Source organism: Nicotiana tabacum, chromosome 15 (assembly GCF_000715075.1).
Source record: "Nicotiana tabacum cultivar K326 chromosome 15, ASM71507v2, whole genome shotgun sequence".
Taxonomy (NCBI): Eukaryota; Viridiplantae; Streptophyta; class Magnoliopsida; order Solanales; family Solanaceae; genus Nicotiana; species Nicotiana tabacum.
In genome coordinates, this window is record NC_134094.1 from 64,783,693 (window position 1) to 64,803,271 (window position 19,579).

Sequence of the window (19,579 nt, forward strand, 5' to 3'; positions counted from 1 at the left end):
GTCTACAAGCTCAAAAGAGCTGACTACGGATAATGTTATCACTGGTAGGCAAATAGGCACAAGGGTCAATCAAACAAATGCTTATATCATTTCTACACTCACAAAGCTTAATAATTTTGCTTTGACTCAGAAACGGGGCAAGTTCTAGACTACAATGGATGGCACAGACTACAACCAAAATCTCATCTCACATAATGCACATGACTCACTTAGGACGGTTCCTACCCAACTCTCAAGTTAAAGAAACTAGCACAATCATCATATAATCCAAGCACTAGGAAGTAACAACAGGAGTCAATAGACGAGCCTAAGTGTAAAAAAATACATATACTCTCAAGGCATATAGTCACAATAATAAAGAAGAAAGTACTCAGTGCAAATGCTCCAGCTGTAAGCCCCAATACAAAACATGTCAAAAAGCATAGATACTCAAGTTCTTCTCATTCCATTATCAGTTTAAAAAAAAGAATTTTTTTTGTATTTTTCTTTAGACTTTAATCCCTCAAGAAAACTGTATAGGAAGTCCATCGTCGGAAAAAGTCCAAAACATTTTGAAAATTTCACCTACAAAAAAAAATTACTACCTGGCTCAAAGAGTCATCTCTTGGAAAAGAACCGTGGCCATAAGAAAACCAAGATGGATTATTTCTATCTAATTATTTTTTTTTATTTTTTCATATTTTTAATTACGCTTATACAACTAAAATAGTATAGAAAATCACTCAGACAATCTCCCTACACCAAACTTAAAATTATGCATTGTCCTCAATGCACACCATAAATAATAAGAGGGTAAAAAAAACTCCATGGTAGGCCAAAGACCGAACCATTAGCAGCTAATGTGATACTTAGACTTCTCTCAGGCATGGTCCTTTGTGTGGGCACCCCCATGCTTAGTTCCAATCATCTTGCTTTCTCTTTCTTTCTTCAAATGTCTTTGCTTCCCATGCTCCTAGAAAATCAAAAAATGACACAACAAAAATATTAAAATAAATAAATTAAAACAAAAAAAGCAGTCAAGTTGGGTTTCCTCCCAATAGTCGCGACACGATATGAATCACTTTCGGCATCCATCTCGAGCTTGTGAATTGAATCCCAAGTTTTGATTCAAACTTATGATTATGCTTTTTGGGTGGTACAAATTCTTGCGAGCCAAAAATTAAATAAATTCTCATGCACTTTTTGTCTCTCAATCGAGGAGTGTCACCTTACCTAGAAGGCCTTGAAAATTTCAAAATATAAGGCTCATCTACCTCTTTCCTTGACTCCTTTTTATGCTCATAAAGATCAATTCTCATTTCACCATCCAAACATAATGTAGAGAAGTGTTTGGAATGAGATACAACATGCTCAAATACCTGAGTTTCAATATTTTCAACCCCCTCGATACAAATTATACTAGAGTCAACTAAATTTGTGTCCTCAATGTCCTTGCCTGACTCTAGTATCATTTCTTAAACAGTGACATCATCAAATTCTAAATGGTTAGAATGTTTGTGTTCTACTTTGGACTCCTCCATTGGCACTGCAACGACCCGACCGGTCATTTTAAGCTCTAGCATATCGTTCGGCAGTTTGAGGCCTTGAGTAGATTCACTTCATGTATTATGGCTTGTATGCGTGGTCTGGGTTAAATTTCGGGAAGTTCAGAGTTGATTCGGATGGAAAATTCTCAATTCGGAAGCTTTAAGTTGGAAGCGTTGATCAAGGTTTGACTTTTGAGTAAACGATCTCGGAATCGAAATTTGAAGGTTTCAATAGGTTCGTATGATAATTTTTGACTAGGGCGTATGTTCGGGTCGAGTATCGGGTGGCCCGGGAGAATTTCAGCGCTTATTATGGAGAGTTGGCATTTTGAAGGTTTTAGAGTTTTTTAACTCTGGTTTGAAGTGGACTTTGGTTTTATTGATGTCCATTTGGGGTTCCAAGCTTTAGAATAGGTTCGTAGCATGATTTATGACTTGCACGCAAAATTTGGCATCATTCGGGTATGTTTAAGTGTAATTCGGATGCTTTGGTAAAGTTTGAATGTTTGAAAGTTTAAAGAAGATTTCGATCGTCAATTCATAGTTTTGATGTTGTTTGGTATGATTTGAGGCCTTGAGAAGGTTAGTATAATGTTTTGGGACTTTTTGGTGTGATTGGACGGGGCCCCGGGGACTTCGTGTGTGTTTTGGGATGGTTTCGGACCAAGTTTGGATGATTTGTTGTTGATGGTTGTTGGTGCCTCGTTTTGTTCTTCGCGAACGCGAAGTGATTCATGCATTCGCAAAGAAGGATTTTGGGGATGCTAATGCGATGAAGGAGACGTGAACATGGAGAAGAGGCTGGGGTAGCCTACGCAAACGCGACTTGGAGGTCGCGAACGCGAAGAGGAAGGGGAGTTGGGCCTGCCAGGCATTAAGCCTTCGCGAACGCGAAGGGCAGGGGTCAGAAGGCTTCACGAACGTGGCCCTCTATTCGCGAACGCGTAGAGGAGATTTTGGAGGCAGTGAATTTTTAGCCTTCGCGATCGCGAAGAAGGTCGGGCCTGTGCAGACTTGATTTATACGAGATTTGGCCCATTTTCTTTCATTCTCTCTTGGTTTGGGCTATTTTTGGAGAGCATCAAGGGGAGATTTTCATCATCTATTGCAAGGTAAGTAATTCCCACATAATATTAGTGAAATACATGGATTATATGTGTATTTTAAGCATGGAAATTAGTAGAAATTGTGAGATTTTGAAAGAAACCTAGAAATTGGTATTTTTGGATTTTTACCACGAATTTGGACATGGAATTGCGAGTAAATCATATATTTGAGTTCGTAATGTTACGGATAAAGTTTATCTTCCGAAATTTCATAATTCGGGCACGTGGGCCCGAGGTTGACTTTATTGACTTTTCGAGCGGAGTTGGGAATTGTTATAAATTGATTTATTATGAGTATTAGAGTATATTTTTATTTGTTTGCACATTGTTTGACTAGTTTTGGAGCGACAGACATCGGTTTGAGGTGTTAGAGTGGCGCTGGAGCCGGTTATGGAACTTCGGAGGGAGGTAAGTCTCATGTCTAACCCTGTGTGGGGGAATTTATCCTGCAGGTGTTATATTCTTATGTGCTACATGTTGTGGGAGCTACGCATATATGAGGTGATGGGTGTTATATATATATATATATATATATATATATATATATATATATATATATATTCTATTTTGTTTTGGGCGCAGAAGCGCGACTATTGCGGGGACTTTATGGTGAACTGCATTCCATTTTACGATCCGCAACATACAGAGTCTCCATCAGAGTTATTTACATTCTCCTGTCTAACTTGTATTCCAGACAGATATTGTATTTTATTATATTTCTCGGTAGATCCTCATGCACTTGTGACACCGGATTTTGGGGGTTCCTAGTGGATGTTCATTATTGTAGTCACGTAATTATTATCACTTTATCTTGGAATTTATACCTTATACGGAAATTGGTAAAGAGGATCACAGGTTTGACCGAGTACCAGATTTTTACTTTATTAATTTAATGGGATTGATGATTTCAAAAATATTAAAATGAGTAATTAAGTTGAAAATTTCACAGTTGGCTTGTCTAACGGCAGCGTTAGGCGCCATCACGGCCTATAGGAGATTTTGGGTCATGATAGGCACCTTAACGTTTGTCTCTAATACACACTATTGTTGGGTACTATCCATAATATTAGCTTGTTGAACATTAAAGGCTACAACTAGTTGACTCATTTGAGCTTCCAAGTTGCAAATAGTTGCCTCTTGCCTTTGTATCCGCAGTTGTGTGTCGTTAGTTTTTTCCACAAGGCACCTTAGCATATTCTTGATCTCTTTCAGGTCATCATCCCCGGGTTATTTCTTCCTTTTAACTTCACAAAAAAAAGTAGAACCATCATAGTAAGGGGTAGGGGAGGATAAGACGTATAAGCACAACCATGAAAGTGACCATTTTGACCACCACACACATTCCACAAATAAGATTGAGTTGGTACACATAACTCACTCTCGGAAATATTTTGATAATTTTTCCATGGGTGGTTTCCTTCACAATATGTATAAGGATCAAAAGTAGAATTGCAACACCTAAACTCCCATAATTCCAAGCTGTCATGTTTCTCAAATCAACAAGTAGAATAAAATAAAATTAAAAAAATAAAATAAAAGTTCAAACTTGAAACCTACCAATATATACAGCTACAACTATACAATTAGTTCACCGCCAATGGCACCAAAATTTGATCACGCCCAACTCTAATCCTAAAAATATAAGCGTTCGCTGCAAATATAATCCGGTCGAAGAGTCCGGAGTCGAATCCCAGAAAGAACTAAGGTTTAGCTACAAATTCTCATTATTACTAAGAAGACAATATTGAACAATTCCTAAGTTATAAATATTAAGATTCTTATATCTAACTAATTAAAGTAGTAAATTAACAACTAAAGAGAATAAGGGTTGGAGACAAGATTGGAAAAGCCTAGAGTTATGATTTTTCCAATTGTCGGAATTCTTCCCGCTAAGTCTTCTACAATATTTCCTAAGTATTCTCTACTGATTATGAGTACTCAACTTATCGGAATACTCTCTCGAGTAACTACAATAGTGTACTACTCATATCCTCTCAAATTATGCTAACTCGCACTTTTTCACCGCTCATTGTGATCACGTCAAAGCTTCGTTATCTCTAACCCCACTTTTAAACACGTAGTATTGATCTCTCATATACCTTGGGAGTGACATTGTTCGACAACAACCTAAATATGCATGTTTTCTCAAGCAATACATAATAAATAGGCACAATCAATTGAGAGCTCTTCAATTAACTAAAATAAGCACGTAGTTGAATAAGTAGGGATATTCAAAGGCAAAATTATATTAAAACATAACAAGAATTCATCCTCCAAAAGGTTCCATCAAAACTCTGGACAATAAATTAGCTACTCATAATAGTATGTAAAATTGCAATACTAAAAATTACAACCAACAATGAAAAATAGGAAGAAGAAAGGGAAAAACCCGTAGTTGAATCTTTCTCCTTACTCCTAGCGTGTTCTTGCCTCCAATAATATTGTCTAACCCTAAAGTAGTGCATCTCCCTTCAGTACGACATTTTATAATGTATTTAAATCAATTAGGGTTTGTATGGGGCGGCCTTGAGCACTCCTATATCGAAAAGGAGAAGTTGAGTCACGTGCTGGGGGTTGGTGCAATACGCGACCCTGTCATGACCCAAAACTAACCCCCTGTCGTGATGGCGCCTATCGTGGAACTAGGCAAGCCGACTCATTTCCAAAAAAAAAAATGATATTTTCATTTCAAAAATAATTTCAAGGTTATTTAACATAAAACCCTCCATTTAAAGAGTTCAAATCAAAGAAAAACAGAAGTGCGGAAAAGAAAAGCCCGACATCGGGGTGTCACTAGTCATGAGCATCTACTATAATCTGTCTAACAATATCAAGACTAACTCAGCCTGGAAAAATAGCTAAATACTACTAGAGGAAGATAAGAGGGAGAAGAGCAGGGGCTGCGATCGCCAAACAGCTATCTTGCTATCTCCAAGAAAATCTGCAACCAGAACACTCAATAACCGCTACCGTGTCCAGCCACACCTGGATCTGCACACAAGGTGCAGAGAGTAACGTGAGTACGCCAACTCAATAAGTAACAACAATAAATAAAGACTGAGCAGTAGTGACGAGCAATAAAGCATATAACGTTCATATCAGGAAATCTCAGTAAAATACCACATGCTCTTAAAAATCAGGATTTGAATTAAACATCTCGTTTAAACCCAGTTCCAATAAAAATCATTTTAAAGACATTTTCATTTTCCAATAGTTTTTCAAACAAAGGCTCAATGCAAAGGTGAGCAAAAAATGATGAAATCATAAACAGCCACTCGGGCAGACCTCACAGTCACTCGTGCCACTCGGGCATACCTCACAATCACTCTTGCCACTCGGGCATACCTCACAATCACTCTTGCCTCCCAGTCACTCAGCACTCGGCGCTCGGCAATCACACTCAATAGGTACCTACGCTCACTGGGGGTGTGTACAGACTCCGGAGGGGCTCCTTCAGCCCAAGCGCTATAATCTGCACGGACAACTCACGTGCGATAATAATAAAGTATGCTGCAGGCGGGCAGCCCCAATCCATACTCATCCTCACCAATCAGGCCCTCGGCCTCACTCAGTCATAAGTATGCTGCAAGCGGGCAGCCCCGATCCACACTCATCCTCACTAATCAGGCCCTCGGCCTCACTCAGTCATAAGTATGCTGCAGGCGGGCAGCCACGATCCACACTCATCCTCACAAATCAGGCCCTCGACCTCACTCTGTCATAAGTAACTCAAGCCTCTCGGGCATTTCAGTAAAACAGGGCATTCGGCCCAAAACATTTATATACATCAAAATAGAGTCATAAAACTGAGTTGTGCGGTAAACAAGTGTAAACATGAGTGAGTATAGATTTTCAATCGAAAACAATGAGAGGATGGTAAGAAACAGCCCCTAAGGGTACAAACAGCATTGGCGCAAGGCCCAAACATGGCATTCAGCCCAATTTACATAAAATCTTTCTAAATCATATAAGTATCAATGGTTTCAACAAAGTATGCAACTTTACAGTTGCTACGGGGCGGACCAAGTCACAAATCCCCAACAGTGCACGCCCACACGCCCGTCACCTAGCATGTGCGTCACTAAAAATAGTAGAATGATACAAAATTCGGGGTTTCATACCCTCAGGACTAGATTTACAATCGTTACTTACCTCAAACCGGTCAAATCTCTACCCCGCAATGCTCTTGCCTCTGGACTCGGCCTCCAAATGCTCCAAATCTATTCACAATCAGTATAATACCATCAATATACACTAATGGAATGAATTCCACAAGAAAAGCTTCAAAATTAGACCAAAACCCGAAATTGGCTCAAAAATCGCCTGTGGGGCTCACGTCTCGGAACCCGACAAAAGTTATAAAATTCGAAAGCTCATTCAACCACGAGTCTACCCATACCAATTTTACCAAAATCTGACCTTAACTCGACCCTCAAATATACAAATCAAATTTCCAAATTTCTAAGTTTCAATCTCTGATTTACACCTCAAAATCATGTAATCTAGTCGGATAACTCGATGATAATTCACTATTATGGAGTAGAAATGATCACAAGGGACTTACCTCAAGTTTTCCTTGAAAATATAACAAAAATCGCCTCTCCCCAAGCTCCAATTTGTCAAAAATGGCAAATGGGACGAAGCCCCCATTTTTATAATTCTGCCCAGACATCCTTGGTTCTGCCTCGATCTTGGCCTTCGTTCGAGGTCCTCGATCCTGGTTCTCGGTCCTGGCCCTCGATTATGTCTTCTTCCCAGCCTTCAATCGTGACCCTCGACCCTGGGCTCGATCATGCCTTCGACCGTGACCCTCGACCCTGAGCTCGATCGTGGCCCTCGACCTTGAGCTCGGTCTGGGCTTCGATCGTGGCCATCGACCCTGAGCTCGATCTGGGCTCGATTCTGGGCAGAAGCAATTTCCAACAGAAGGAAATTGCACCAGCTGTTCTAGTTTAATTTTTGATCCGTTAACCATCTGAAACTCACCCGAGGCCCTCGGGACCTCAACTAAATATACCAACAATTCCTAAAACATCATACGAACTTAGTCGAACCCTCAAATCACCTCAAACAACGCTAAAACCATGAATTACACCCCAATTCAAGCCTAATGAACTTTAAAATTTCTAATTTCTACAAACAACTCCGAATCCTATCAAATCACGTCCGATTGACCTCAAATTTTACACACAAGTCCTAAATGACATAACAGGGGTATTCCAATTTTTAGAATCAGATTCCGACCCCGATATCAAAAAGTCAACCCCCCGGTCAAACTTCTCAAAAATAAAACTTTCGGTATTTCAAGCCTAATTCCTCTATGGACTTCCAAATAATATTCCGGACATGCTCCGAAGCCCAAAATCACCATACGGAGCTATTGAAATCATCAAAATTCAAATCCGAGGTCGTTTACATATAGGTCTATATCCGGTCCACTTTTCTAACTTAAAATTTTCAATTATGAGACTAAGTGTCTCATTTCACCCCGAGTTCCTTCCGGACTCGAACCAACTAACCCGATATAACATAATATAGCTGAATAATACAAAAAGAAGTAAGAACGGGGAAAACAGGGTTATAACTCTCGAAATGACGGCCGGGTCGTTACATCCTCCCCCTTTTAAACATCCGTTCGTCCTCGAACGGGTCTAGAAACATACCTGGAGTCTCGAATAGGCATGGATATCTGCTCCGCATCTCCTGCTCGGTCTCCCAAATGGCCTCCTCCACAGGCTGACCTCTCCATTGCACCTTCACTGAAGCTATATCCTTTGACCTCAACCTTCGAACCTGCCGATCCAAAATAGCCACCGGCTCCACATCATAAGTCATATCACCCTCTAACTGAACCGTGCTGAAATCCAAAACATGGGACGGATCTCCAATATACTTCCGAAGCATGGAAACATGAAACACTGGATGCACACTCGACAAGCTGGGTGGCAAGGCAAGCTTATAAGCCACCTCTCCTATCCTCTGAAGCACCTCAAAAGGCCTAATGAACCGGGGGCTCAACTTGCCCCTCTTCCCAAACCTCATAACACCCTTCATGGGTGATACCTTCAGCAAAACCTTCTCCCCAACCATAAAAGACACATCATGGACCTTCCTATCCGCATAGCTCTTCTGCCTAGATTGCGCCGTGCGAAGCCGCTCCTAAATCAATTTCACATTATCTAATATGTCCTGGACCATGTCTGTACCTAAGAGCCTAGCCTCACCCGGCTCAAACCATCCAACCGGAGATCTACACCTCCTCCCATACAAAGCCTCGTACGGAGCCATTAGCATACTCGACTGATAACTGTTGTTATATGCAAACTCCGCGAGTGGCAGAAACTGGTCCCATGAACCCCCAAAATCAATGACACAAGCACGCAACATGTCCTCCAATATTTGAATAGTGCGCTCGGACTGCCTGTCCGTCTGAGGGTGAAAAGATGTGCTTAACTCAACCTAAGTACCCAACTCTCGTTGCACGACCCTCCAAAACTGCGATGTGAACTGAGTACCCCTATCTGAAATGATGGAAACTGGGACACCATGCAGGCGAACGATCTCTCAGATGTAAATTTCAGCCAACCGCTCTGAAGAGTAAGTAGTACCAATTGGAATGAAGTGCGCGGACTTGGTCAGCCGATCCACAATAACCCAAATAGCGTCGAACTTCCTCGAAGTCCGTGGGAGCCCAACTACAAAGTCCATAGTGATCCGCTCCCACTTCCACTCTGGGATCTCTAACCTCTGAAGCAAGCCACCTGGTCTCTAATGCTTATACTTAACCTGTTGATAGTTTAGACACCGAGCCACAAACCCAACTATATCCTTCTTCATCCGCCTCGACCAATAGTGCTGCCTCAAATCCGGATACATCTTTGCGGTACCCGGATGGATGGAATACCGCGAGCTGTGGGCCTCTTCAAGAATCAGCTCTCGAAGCCCATCTACATTAGGCACACATATCCAGCCCTGCATTCTCAGCACCCCGTCATCACCAATAGTCACATCCCTAGCATCACCTCTCCGAACTCTGTCCTGAAGAACGAACAAGTGAGGGTCATCATACTGACGCTACCTGATACGGTCATAAAGAGAAGACCTGGAGACCACACAAGCCAATACCTGACTAGGCTCCGAAATATCCAATCTGACAAGCTGGCCTGCTAAGGTCTGAACATCTAATGCCAAAGGTCTCTCTGCTGCTGGAAGATAGGCTAAAATCCCCAAACTCTCTGCCCGGCGACTCAAAGCATCGGCCACCACATTGGCCTTCCCCGGATGGTACAAGATAGTGATATCATAGTCCTTAAGAAGCTCCAACCATCTCCGCTGACGCAAATTAAGATCCTTCTGCTTTAACAGATACTGCAAACTCCGGTGATCAGTATAGATCTCACAATGAACCCCATACAAATAATGACGCCAAATCTTCAAGGCGTGAACAATGGCTGCTAACTCAAGATCATGGATAGGATAGTTCTTCTCATGGGTCTTCAACTGGGGCGAGGCACAGGCAATCACCCTACCCTCCTACATCAAAACACAACCAATGCCTATCCTTGAGGCATCACAATACACAGTGTAAGAACCTGAAGCTGATGGCAAAACTAACACTGGAGCTGTGGTCAAAGCAGTCTTGAGCTTCTGAAAGCTCTCCTCACATTCATCCGATCACCTGAATGGAGCACACTTTTGGGTCAATTTGGTCAAGGACGATGCAATAGATGAAAATCCCTCCACAAAGCGACGTTAGTAACCCGCCAAACCAAGAAAGCTCCTAATCTCCGTGGCTGAGCACGGTCTAGGCCAACTCTGCACCGCCTCTATCTTCTTCGGATCCACCTGAATATCCTCACTGGACACCACGTGCCCCAAGAATGCTACTGAACTGAGCCAAAACTCACATTTAGAGAAATTTGCATAAAGCTTCTCCTCCTTCAATCTCTGCAATACAGCCCTCAAATGCTGAGAGTGCTCTTCCTGGCTACGAGAGTACACCAAGATGATGCAATGAATACAACGACGAATGAGTCCAAATAGGGCTGGAATACACTGTTCATCAGATGCATGAACGTTGCTGGGGCATTGGTCAGCCCAAAGGACATCACCATAAACTCATAATGGCCATATCGAGTTTTGAAAGCTGTCTTGAGAATATCTGAATCCCGAATCTTCAGCTGGTGATAACCGGACCTCAAATCAATCTTGGAGAACACCCTCGCTCCTTGAAGCTGGTCGAATAAATCATCAATACGAGGCAAAGGATACTTGTTCTTAACTGTGACCTTGTTCAACTACCTGTAATCAATACACATTCTCATGGAACCATCCTTCTTGTTCACAAATAGAACCGGTGCACCCCAAGGTGACACACTAGGCCGAATAAACCCCTTATCAAGGAGTTCCTGAAGTTGTTCTTTCAATTCCTTCAACTCCGTCGGTGCCATACGATACGGTGGAATAGAAATGGGCTGACTGCCCGGCACCAAATCAATACCAAAGTCAATATCCCTATCAGGCGGCATGCCCGGTAGGTCTGCAGGAAACACATCCGAAAAATCACGTACCGCCGGAACAGAATAAATGACAGGAGTCTCTGCACTAACACCCCGCACAAAAGCCAAATAAGATAGGCAACCCTTCTCAACCATGCGCTGAGCCTTCAAATATGAAATCACCCTACTTGGTACATTATCTATAGAACTGCTCCACTCAACCCTCGAAATTCCCGGCATAGCCAACGTCACCGTCTTAGCATGACAATCTAGAACAACATGATATGGAGATAACCAATCCATACCCAATATCACATCAAAGTCAACCATACTGAGCAACAATAGATCTACTCGGGTCTCCAGACCCCCAATAGTCACCACACATGACCGATATATGCGGTCCACAATAATAGTATCGCCCACAGGAGTAGATACAAGTACAGATGAAACTAAGGACTCACGGGGCATATCCAAAAAATGGGCAAAATACAAGGAAACATATGAATACGTGGAACCAGGGTCAAATAAAACTGAAGCATCTTTGTGGTAAACTGAGCTCAAAACAACTCCCTGGTGCTGGCAGCGGAAACTGAAGGGAACCCCTAGTACCGGGATGACTGGTAGAAGAACCTGGCATGGAGGAGCCCTGAACAGGTGGAGCACGGGACGAACTCTGAACTGGAAGGGCACTAAGTGATGAGTGGCCCTGATGAGAACTGTGAGAACCATGGCCAGATGATGCACCCCGATGAAATGGCCGAGCTGACTGAGCCTGTCTGAAATGACGACCTCTACCGTGCTGGAATTGACCCCCAAAAGGAGCACCGCTGAATCCACCGTGACCACGAGGCCTATTGGCCTCTCGCTCAACCCTTTCTTGACCGCGAACCATCTCAATCTGCCGAGCAATGTCGACAACCTTATCAAAGGTAGCAACCGAAACTCGCTCCCTGGTCATGAGCAACTGTAGCTGATAAGTGAGGCCATCAATAAACCTCATGATCCTCTCTCTCTCTGTCCGTGGGAACCAACCAGATAGCATGATGGGCCAACTCGGAGAACCGCATCTCATACTGCGTCACAGACATATCACCCTGGCGTAGCCGCTCAAACTGCCTACGCAGCTCCTCTCTGCGGGATCGAGGCATGAACTTCTCCAAAAAGACCATGGAGAACTGCTGCCAAGTAAGGGGTGCTGCGCCAATAGGCCTACGCCTCTCGTAAGTCTCCCACCATCTAAGTGCAACCCCAAAAAAATTAAAGGTAGTGAACGAGACCCCACAAGTCTCCAAAATACCAGCAGTACGGAGTATCCTCTGACACCTGTCCAAAAAGTCCTGAGCGTCCTCTCTCTCTGTGCCACTGAAAGGTGGTGGCTGAAGTCTCCCAAACCTCACCAACCTACACTGATCATCCTCAGGCATAGCAGGAAACACATAATCCTGAGCAACAGCAACCGGATGGGCTGGTGGTGCCTCTGGTGTCTGAAGTCCCTGAATAACCTGCTCGGGTGTGCGAGCGATGGGAGTCTGAGTGCCTCCCCTGTCCTGAGAAGTGGTTGCGGCCGTCGAAATAGAGACCGCCTGAGCAAGGCCAGTACACGCTGTCAAAATCTGAGCTAAGGCCTCCTGAAGGCCTGGAATCACAATAGGCACATGTGGTGCCTGAGCTGGTGCATCAACAACTGGAACTTGGTCCTGATCTGGTACAACCGGTGGATCAGTAGATACTGCCCCAACTACTATACGGGCTGCACCTCTGCCCCTACCACGGCCTCTACCGCGGCCTCGGCCTCTCACGGCCCTGGCTGGTGGTACTGGTAGCTGGCCCTCCTGACCGGTGGCATGAGTCCTCACCATCTGTGAGAGAATGAAATAACAGATGTTTAGTTACTAGAATCAATAGATTCGCCCGACAAGAATTCAAGAATATGGAGTTTCCTAAAGGTTCTGCAGCCTCCTGAAGATAAGTATAGACGTCTCCATACAGATCCGCAAGACTCTACTAAACCCGCTCATGACTCATGAGACCTATGTAACCTAGGCTCTGATACCAATCTATCACGACCCAAAACTAACCCCCTGTCGTGATGGCTCCTATCGTGGAACTAGGCAAGCCGACTCATTTCCAAAACAAAACGATATTTTCATTTCAAAGATAATTTCAAGGTTATTTAACATAAAAACCTCCATTTAAAGAGTTCAAATCAAAGAAAAACAGAAGTGCAGAAAAGAAAAGCCCGACATCAGGGTGTCACTAGTCATGAGCATCTACTATAATCTGTCTAACAATATCAAGACTAACTCAGCCTAGGAAAAATAGCTAAATACTACTAGAGGAAGATAATAGGGAGAAGAGCAGGGGCTGCGATCGCCAAACAGCTACCTTGTTATGTCCAAGAAAACTCAATAACCGCTACCGTGTCCAGCCACACCTGGATCTGCACACAAGGTGCAGAGAGTAATGTGAGTACGCCAACTAAGTAAGTAACAAAAATAAATAAAGACTGAGCAGAAGTGACGAGCAATAAAGAATATAACGTTCATATCAGGAAATCTCAGTAAAATACCACATGCTCTTAAAAATCAGGATTTGAATCAAACATCTAGTTTAAACCCAGTTCCAATAAAAATCATTTTAAAGACATTTTTATTTTCCAATAGTTTTTCAAACAAAGGCTAAATGCAAAGGTGAGCAAAAGATGATAAAATCATAGACAGCCACTCGGGCATACCTCACAGTCACTGGTGCCACTCGGGCATACCTCACAGTCACTCTTGCCACTCGTGCATACCTCACAATCACTCTTGCCTCCCAGTCACTCAGCACTCGGCGTTCGGCAATCGCACTCAGTAGGTACCTGCGCTCACTGGGGGTGTGTATAGACTCCGGAGGGGCTCCTTCAGCCCAAGCGCTATAATCTACACGGACAACTCACGTGCGATAATAATAAAGTATGCTACAGGTGGGCAGCCCCAATCCACACTCATCCTCACCAATCAGGCCCTCGGCCGCACTCAGTCATAAGTATGCTGCAGGCGGGCAGCCCCGATCCACACTCATCCTCAACAATCAGGCCCTCGGCCTCACTCAGTCATAAGTATGCTGCAGGCGGGAAGCCCCGATCCACACTCATCCTTACAAATCAGGCCCTCGGCCTCACTCTGTCATAAGTAACTCATGCCTCTCGGGCATTTCAGTAAAATAGGGCATTCGGCCCAAAACATTTATATACATCAAAATAGAGTCATAAAACTGAGTTGTGCGGTAAACAAGTATAAACATGAGTGAGTATAGATTTTCAATCAAAAACAATGAGAGGATGGTAAGAAACAGCCCCTAAGGGTACAAACAGCATTGGCGCAAGGCCCAAACATGGCATTCAGCCCAATTTACATAAAATCTTTCTAAATCATATAAGTATCAATGGTTTCAACAAAGTATGCAACTTTACAGTTGCTACGGGGCGGACCAAGTCACAAATCCCCAACAGTGCACGCCCACACGCCCGTCACCTAGCATGTGCGTCACTAAAAATAGTAGAATGATACAAAATCCGGGGTTTCATACCCTCAGGACTAGATTTACAATCGTTACTTACCTCAAACCGGTCAAATCTCTACCCCGCAATGCTCTTGCCTCTGGACTCGGCCTCCAAATGCTCCAAATCTATTCACAATCAGTATAATACCATCAATATACGCTAATGGAATGAATTCCACAAGAAAAGCTTCAAAATTAGTCCAAAACCCGAAATTGGCACAAAAATCGCCTGTGGGGCTCACATCTCGGAACCCGACAAAAGTTATAAAATCCGAAAGCCCATTCAACCACGAGTCTACCCATACCAATTTTACCAAAATCCGACCTTAACTCGACCTTCAAATATACAAATCAAATTTCCAAATTTCTAAGTTTCAATCTCAGATTTACTCCTCAAACTCATGTAATCTAGTCGGATTACTCGATGATAATTCACTATTATGGAGTAGAAATGATCACAAGGGACTTACCTCAAGTTTTCCTAGAAAATATAACAAAAATTGCCTCTCCCCAAGCTCCAATTTGTCAAAAATGGCAAATGGGACGAAGCCTCCGTTTTTATAATTCTGCCCAGACATCCTCGATTCTGCCTCGATCTTGGCCTTCGATCGAGGTCCTCGATCCTGGTTCTCGGTCCTGGCCCTCAATTATGTCTTCTTCCCAGCCTTCGATCGTGGCCCTCGACCTTGGGCTCGATCATGCCTTCAACTGTGACCCTCGACCCTGAGCTCGATCGTGGCCCTCGACCTTGAGCTCGATCTGGGCTTCGATCGTGGCCATCGACCCTGAGCTCGATCTGGGCTCGATTCTGGGCAAAAGCAATTTCCAACAGAAGGAAATTGCAGCAGCTGTTCTAGTTCAATTTTTGATTCGTTAACCATCCGAAACTCACCCGAGGCCCTCGGGACCTCAACCAAATATACCAACAAGTCCTAAAACATCATACGAACTTAGTCGAATCCTCAAATCACCTCAAACAACGCTAAAACCATGAATTACACCCCAATTCAAGCCTAATAAACTTTGAAATTTCTAATTTCTATAAACAACTCCGAAACCTATCAAATCAAGTCCGATTGACCTCAAATTTTGCACACAAGTCCTAAATGACATAACAGGGGTATTCCAATTTTTAGAATCAGATTCCGACCCCGATATCAAAAAGTCAATCCCCCGGTCAAACTTCTCAAAAATAAAACTTTCGGCATTTCAAGCCTAATTCCTCTACGGACTTTCAAATAATATTCTGAACATGCTCCTAAGCCCAAAATCACCATACGGAGCTATTGGAATCATCAAAATTCAAATCCAAGGTCGTTTACATATAGGTCCATATCCGGTCCACTTTTCTAATTTAAAATTTTCAATTATGAGACTAAGTGTCTCATTTCACCCCGAGTTCCTTCCGGACTCGAACCAACTAACCCGATATAATATAATATAGCTGAATAACACAAAAAGAAGTAGGAATGGGAAAAATAGGGTTATAACTCTCGAAACAACTGGACGGGTCGTTACAGACCCCTAGGCACGCTCCCAGCTTTTTTTTTCTTCTTTGTTTTTTTCGCGTGCCTGGTCATGTGCCAAAGTTTCATACTTCACTGTGTTGCTGTTGGGCTGCGTGTTTTACTACTATTTTGTGGAGTTTTGGAGGAGGAAGGGGGTGTAGAAACACCATATAAATGTAGGGTGGTTGGCTGGTCGTTCGTCATAACATTTTCGGGTCGTTTGACACTACTACGGTGGTCGTTTTGTGTATGAAGAGATTGGGGTGTGTTGGGCTGTTTTGTAGTATTTGATGGTGTATATAGGGCTGGAAAATGATGTATATATGTTGTCATTGTTCTGTTCTTGTATTGTTGGTGTTATCTTGAATTTGGAGGAAGTAAGGATTATAGGGGAGATGCTGCCCGTTTTAATACAAAATAAGTTTGTCGTTCGTTGTGCGATAGTTGTAACTTTCGTAACTTAACGATAGTATTATTATCATTCTTGTAGATTAAGGTGCGAAGAGGTGAGTTCAACTTGGTGATTGGAAAGATTGTGATAAGGTATGTTAAGGCTAAGCCCTTCCTTCATTTTGGCATGATCTCGTAGCTACATGTGTTAATAATGAGACATAAAGAGAAGTTCGTATTCATGAATTTATTCACATTATTCTAGTCTCATAAGTTACAATATTATTCCTTATCGAGACTTCATATTCAGTTTAGTTTTGTCTTTATTCAGTCAAGAGAGCAGAGGGTCTATATATATATATATATATATATATATATATATATATATATATATATATACAGTATTACACTATTTTCACCACCATCGAGCTATAATCGGTGGGCAGGCCCCTATTGGGCAACCTCTGATCAGATGGTAAGTTATATATACCGAGCCTACTGTGGCCGAGCGCCTATGAGCGAGCCCAGGATGGCCGAGATACAGAGCCCAGTATGGCCGAGCGCCTATGAGCGAGCCTACTACGGCCGAGCATTTACACGTACCGAGCCTTATAGGGCCGGACATTTATTTTACTTACTATATTGAAGGAGTTTAGTCACTATCAGTAGGTAAGTATATCTCCAGATCATCTTTGACTCCCAGTTACTTCCAGTTATTATATTATCAGTTTAGTTTCAATTTTCAGTTATGTTATTGCCTTACATACTCAGTACATTATTTCGTACTGACGTCCCTTTTCCGGGGACGCTGCATTTCATGCATGCAGGTTCAGATAGACAGACGAGTAGACCTCCTCAGTAGGTGTTTCCAGAGTTTAGCCTGATCGGTAAGCTTCACATCCTTCGGAGTTATCGGGTCTAGGTTTTTGTGTGCATCTTATGTATATATTTATATATAGATAATATGGGTAGGTCGGGGCCCTGTTTCGATCACAATATATCTATCAGTAGAGGCTTGTAGACATATCCTATTGGTTAGTGCAGTATGTTGGGTTTGTAGGCCTGGTATGTATATTTGATGGTTTGTCAGCTGTAGTAGCTATGACGGCCTTGTCGGCCTAGCTTTATATTGATGTTTAGTTAGCGCTAGTTTCCATTCAGTTTTATATTTTGCTTCGCAAATTATCTTGCAAGGTGGCCCCATGGCCAAAGTATGACATTATATGTTCAGAGTCCCTTAGTCGCAATTTGGTACGCCAGGTTAGGTGAGGCACCGGGTGCTTGTCTCGCTCCTAGGTTCGGGGCGTGACAATAATGATGTCTATACGTGCAGTGCTCACTCGTGTACTACCAGATAATTGTTTCCCGCTAAACACCGTGGGCTACGTTTGAATGAAGTACTGAATGTCATAAGTGTGCGGATGATTGGAAGTGCACACTTTTGCACAGCTGTTTCACATCTGAAACAACAATGTTCTGCCAACTAATTGTTGACTTCTTTGTTTTGCAGGAACATAGGTTCAAAATGGAGGCAACGAGCAAAACGTCCAAGCAACAAGAAAGAGATAATGACAAGAACCTGCCTAAAAAGCCTACTGGAAAGGCAACAGGTGCTCCTAACCCACAGAACAAAGGAAAGCGGACTGAGAAAGCAAAGGCATAGCCGACTAGGCAATTATATGATAAGTCAGAGCAAGAAGAAGAGGAACCATTTGTGAGGAGGAATATGAAAAGGGGTACCACAAAAACATCAGTAAGACCGCCAAGTAGGGGGATAGAGTTCAGAGAATCTGTGATGCACCTAACCAAATCCACAAAGCAGGTTGATCCAAAAGATCAAGGGAAGTAGAAGGCTACCTCAGAATCTGAGTTCGAGTCTGATTCGGTCTATGAGCTCACACATGTCAACATGAGTGACGAAGATGAGGGTGAACTAGTTGGCCGAGCTGCTTGGGAGAAGAAGTTTTTTAGTGAAAAGGCATTCCGGGCTTATGAGAAAATCCTGGATTCTAAGAAATACATTCCAGAAAAGCCAATCAACATTGGAGCACTAAAGAAAAACTACCCAGACCTGTTTAAATCAATCCGATAAGTGCAACAATGGGAACCTATTTTGAAGGGGCATAGTAAGGCCAACCTTACTATTGTCAGAGAGCATTATGCTAACTGGTGTCATTCATAGGGCAGCATTGTGAGAGTACGAGGGGTGGATATCAATGTCTCAGCTGAAGCTATGAACGGGTTCTTAGGGGTGCCACACACACCAACAGACAAGTATGACTCTATGTGTAAAGAGCCTGATTACTCACATGTTCAGTCTGTCCTATGCCCTACCACGAAAGATGCAAATTGGAAGCATGGAAGTGTAGAGTACCATTCTCTGGCCAAAGAGTTCATGATTTAGCATGTGTGGTGCTGAATTTCATATGCAATCGCCTGATGCCATGCCAACACAAACTCATGTCCCTCGATGCCGAGCACTAGTGTTGTATGCTTTATTGGAGAGGGATCGCGCTCAACTTAGGAGCCATCATGCACGACCAAATGCAGCGCACCAGGATGAACTACAAGTGGAAGTTGTTTTATGCAAATACCTTGTCGGCTTACTTGACGGAGATGGGAGTACTATGGGACAAGGAGAATGATGACATCGAGGCTAAAGCTCCAGGACCATATAATGTTACTGTTGTACTAGAGCCAAACAAGGGGAGGGCATCTAAGTCTACTATTCAACAGTTGTTTGAGCAGATGCGAGCTGATATGCAAGAGAACAGGGCTGAGTTGATCGTGACCTGTGCAGAGTTGAGTGCCACTAGAGGTGAGTTGACTCAGACGTGTGCAGATCTAAGTCGAGTCCCGACTGAGTAGGATACGGTGATGAGGGAGTTATCACTACTCCTTTGTGCTTTGGTCTAACGTACAGATATAGATATTTCACAGTTACTTGCACCATCCGCTGTTGGACCATCCACTTTTGCTCCCCTTATAGTCCCGAGTATCCATCCACC